The following is a 5,414-nucleotide window of genomic DNA, read 5'->3' on the forward strand; positions in this document are numbered from 1 at the left end:
TGAACCGCTAGTGTGCATGTCTGGCCCACCAATTGGAGAAGAATTAGTGGTATCAAGTATGCAAGAGAGAATATCTGAAATGATGAATCATGCTGATGCTTTTATTTTCTTGACAGGAGATCTTGCAACTTTTGAGGCACTAATTACATTTGCATCTTGGGCCCACTTGAACATTCATCAAAAGCCCATCGGTTTGTTAAATGTTAATAATTTTTATGACGGCTTGCTAACTTTTATTAACCATGCAATAAAGAATCATTTTGTTCCACATTCTGTAAAAAAACTCTTTATCTCTGCTTCTACTGCTAATGAGTTACTTGATCTTTTACAAGCTTATACACCAGAGCCAGATCCACAGACTGTTGCACTAAATTGGTTGACTAATGATGGTAACGGTAACAATAGCAGTAATAAGAAGTGCGATTTAGATTTAACTCTCCGTTTGTAAATATTTTCTGTTGTAGTGTTCATGTGATGTCTTCTACACTCTTTCTCTTTCCTTTTAAAACATTGAGGACAATATCTTTTTCAGGTTGGGGGGAGGGAATAGTTGATAATTGTGGAATGTCTTAGTCCTGGTTATGTGTTTACAAAAAAAAAAAAACAATAACAAAATTTTTTTTTTCTGTAAAGACTAACTTAGGACAAATTTGAGTCGAAGATGGCAGGATATAGAGAATATAGTCTCTCTAGAAACACATCTTCTTAATCTTAAGGGTGTTGTTAAAAAAAAAACAAAAAAAAATTGACTTTTTCTTCATCTTTGTTATCTACTTTTAAGCTTCTACATCAAGTTCAGGTGAGATCTCTTCTTCTTCTTCTTTTATTATTCTCTTTTATTTATATTTATTATTATTATTATTTTTTTTTTGCATATCTGTAAAATTATAAAATGTTAGGATAATGTTTAGATTAGGTTGTGGGGTGGGGATAATTGACGTATGTTTTAAATATATGTGTTGTTTTTTTCTCTTTTCTCTTTTCTTTTCTTTGCCAAAAAAAAAAAAATTGCTTTTTGTCTAGGATGGCCATGTAAAGAGTCACGACTTTTGAGATGCATCCTAATAGTCTTGTTGTATTATATTTTGATTTTGAGATTCATAGTAAGTTGTTTTTGTTCCCTTTTCTTTGAATTACTCAAATTTGTGAACTCTCCACTTGGTTATTAAGTTATTTAATTGTTTACTCATTTAACAGGTATTATTGAATCATTCTTCACACACACATTATGACACATACTAGTGGGTTTTAAGTTAAAATTTTACAGCATTTAGTTCTTTTGATTTATTAGGAAAAGTATCTAAGGTAGTAGAAAGTGTATATTTCCAAAAAAAAAAAGTAGAAAAAAAAATTATTTTTAATTTTTCTATATCTAGAACCCGAGTAATTAATTCCGTAGGGGTGTTTCAACACCTAGTGCCCTAAGGCCAACTGGTCTGGGAGTCACTGACCTAAAACTCGCTACACGGGTTAGAAATATAATATATATAAAAAAAATGTGTGAATAATCTATTGCCTAAAGATATAATTTCTAATGAATTTTAGAACGAAAATGTTGTTTTTCTTTTAATGAAGCCCCATAAGTATTGTGTTAATTACTTGAGCACAAAAGAAGGTTTGATGATATTCTGGATAATGAGTGAACATCAATGTGGTAAAAGAATTTGGGAGAGTTCATTTATTTGGTAATTTAGAGGATAAATGAACAACTATTAACTTGCATGTGAATTTTATAAATCTTAATATAACGCTTTAATTGCTAGAGGGCTAGCAATAAGCTGGTTGGGGGGTGTGATTAGTATTAAAAATTGTTTACTTATCAAGCGATAATATGTTATTTTATGCTTATGTTATAATTTATATTTGTGTTTATGTAATATATTATGAATTATTAATTATGTTTTAAATATATTTAATTTTGTGTATTTTTATGTGTTTATTAGGAAAATTATTAATTTCACGTACTTCGAGGCTCCAAACAGATAAACAGAGGTCAAAATTGGATTTCGGAGGTCCGAAAACCTTAAGATCAGTCAAGATCGGCTTAAAATTGGGCTTGTGTAAAAAAAGTTGACTTTTCCTATTGACCGAGCACTGATTGGATGATGAAATGAGCTTATAATAGATATGAGTGCATGGGATAACTGACAATCTTGACTAAATCTCAACCGTTCATGATTCAATGGCCATGATTGTGCCACGTGGTAATGGTTGGTGAAGCAAGTTGGAGGATCAGAATCTTTGTATTCGGGTCGACCTGATCCACCCATTAACCCGCCAAATCTCAACCGTTCTTTGGGCAAATCGGACGAGTCAAATGATGCCATGTGTGATGTTGACTTTTGAAGTTTGACCAACCATTGGATCTTGATCTAAGGGTTGTGAGGAGCACATGCATGAAGCCTATGATGGACCGCAAAGCACTGGATTATGAATTTATTTTTCTATAAATAGGGCCTCATTTTTGTGTTTTAATCATCTCTCTACAACTCTCTTCTTCTCAAATTCTCTCCATCTCCTTGTAATCTTGATTTCCAGGTGTGTTTTTAATATTTTGTATAATTATTTTCATTAATAAAATTAGTTTTATTTCCAATTTTAGTTGTTTTTATTTCTTTTAATTATAAGTAATTCAATTTTACTACTTCTTTTTATTTTAATTATGCTTAACTAAATAATATTAGTTAGGGGAAGGTGAAACTCTTAAGAAATAAATATGATTTAATCAAATTCTATGTTTAATTTTATAAATTAAATTATTTTCTATTTAATTTTATACATGTTTTATATTTTGAAAATTTGATTTATTGTAGACAAACAAATGAATTTGGCACAATAAATTCTTAAGATCTTAATATAAGGCATGGTGAAATGGTATTTTGACTTATTGTAGACAAATTAAATTTTGGCACAATAAATACTTAATCCATCATAAAATTAAAGGGAAAATAATAATAATTTGTATAATTAATCTTTTGAGTAATAAATCTAAAACAAATTGGCAAAAATAATTTATTAAGTTTTATTTATTTCTAAGAGTGGATCCATAACCCTAACTAGTTCAATTCCATAGTTTCATTTAAATTAAGTTGTTTATATTCAAGTTTTAATTTCAATTTTTAGATAAAATAAAATAAACTAATTAAATCTTTTCTCTGTGGATCGACCTTGGACTCACCAAGTTATAATACAACAAGACACTCTTATACTTGGGAGTTAAAATTTACTTTTAAGCTGTGTCATCTCACACTGCCTTTATTGAATAGTATGGATTTTGATTTTTTTTTTTTATGAAATTATACATTTATAAGAAAATTATAAAATTGAAACTAGATATACTAGACACATATATCAACCTTTGTTTAAAATTTCAGAACTAGAAAATACTAAACACATACATTAACACATATGTTAGTGCATTGAAATTTCAGAATTATAGAATACTCGACACATATATGTGTCCTAATAGGAGCAGGTTTTCTAGCTTCAAGGAGTTGGATGGTAGAGTTATTTTTACGGAATAAGTTCAATCTAGTTGAAGAATCATGACGGATTAATCCAATTCTTGATATATGTTTGCTATGTACCAAGCTTAAAGGAAAATCTTATCACGTTAGGAGTCTTAGAATCCAAAGGGCTTACAATTACTCTAAGAGATCGATTCTTGAAGATGGTAACTGATGCATTAATAGTGAGGAAAGGCACAACAATTTTCTAGAAAAAATGCAAATTCAGAAGCAACCAAGTTGTGGCATATGCATTTGGAATATGCTGGTGAAAAACATGTACGGACTTCAGTGAAACAAGGCTTATTCAAATGTGCAAATTCTTATAAATTAGAATTAGTTAGAATTTGGCAAACATTGTATTTTGGGTAAGTAGACAAGATTAAAGTTTTAGTTCAGTAATTCATAATATAAAAAGGATTCTGGATTAGATGCATAGTGATGTGTAGGGACCTACCAAAGTAGCTTCTTTGGGAGGTATGCATTATTTTTATTGATAATTATTAAAGAAAAGTGTAACTGTATTTAATGAAGAACAAGAATAAAGTTTTAGGTGCATTTATGAAATTGAAGAAGATGGTCGAGACTTAGACCGGTTGAAATAGGGAAGTAAAACCATATGTTCCATTTATTGAATCACTTCCTATTTAAGAATTGAATATTTTACTTTCACATTTAAAATATATTTATTTTAGCGAAAATACTACACTCCCCGTAATCATTTCATTTTCTTTAAATGGAGATCAAGAGAATAGCTTGGTGGATTTGTTGGGGAGATACAAAAAGGCTATTGGATAGACCATGGCAGATATTAAAGGAATCAACCCTTCCATATGTATGCACAAGATTCTACTGAAAGACTGCTATAATAATTAAGTAGAGTAATAGAGGAATCCCCATCATGAAAGAAGTTGTGAAGAAAGAGATTATCAAATAGCTTGATGCTGGGATCATTTACCCAAATATCAGACAACTCTTGCGTGAGTCCAGTACAATATGTTCTAAAGAAAGGTGGAGTGACTGTTGTAGCAAATGAGAAGAATGAACATATTTCTACAAGAACAGTGACTGGATTGAAAGTTTGCATGGGCTATAGGAAGCTGAATAAAGGCATAAGGAAGGACCACTTTCTATTGCCCTTTATAGAGCAAATGCTGGACATATTGGCTAGAAAAGAGTATTACTGTCTTTTGGATGGTTATTCAGGCTACAACCAGATTGCTATAGCACCAGAGGATCAGGAGAAGATAACATTCATTTGTCCTTATGGAACCTTTGCTTTCAGAAGGATGCCATTCGGTTAGTTTAATGCTCTAGCAACCTTCCAGAGATGTATGATGTCTATTTTTTTATACATGGTTGAGCAAACACTAGAGGTATTCATGGATGACTTCTCGATTTTTAAGGAAACAAATGATGATTGCTTGTATAACTTAGAAAATCTGCTTAAGAGATGCGAGGAGACCAACATAGTACTCAATTAGGAAAAGTGCCACTTTATAGTACAAAAAGGTATAGTCTTAGGTCGTAGCGTCTCTAAGAAGAGAATAGAGGTGGACATGGAAAAAATAGAGGTGATAGATAAACTTCCATCACTAACTTTAGTCAAGGGTGTTAGGAGTTTTTGAGGACATGTTGAGTTCTACAAAAGGTTCATTAAGGACTTTTCCAAAATAGCTAAACCTTTATGCATGCTACTAGAACATGACAGACATTTCAACTTTGATAAAGATTGCTTAAAGACTTTTTGTAAATTGAAGAAAGCTCTTACTACAACACCTATTGTTATAGCACCAGATTTGGGTTTACCTTTCGAGTTGATGTGTGATGCCAATAACTATTCTATTGGAGCAGTGCTAGGGCAGAAGAAGAATAAGATTTTTCACTCTATTTACTATGCTAGTAAAA

This window comes from Citrus clementina, unplaced genomic scaffold (genome assembly GCF_000493195.1).
Source record: "Citrus clementina cultivar Clemenules unplaced genomic scaffold, Citrus_clementina_v1.0 scaffold_8, whole genome shotgun sequence".
Taxonomy (NCBI): Eukaryota; Viridiplantae; Streptophyta; class Magnoliopsida; order Sapindales; family Rutaceae; genus Citrus; species Citrus x clementina.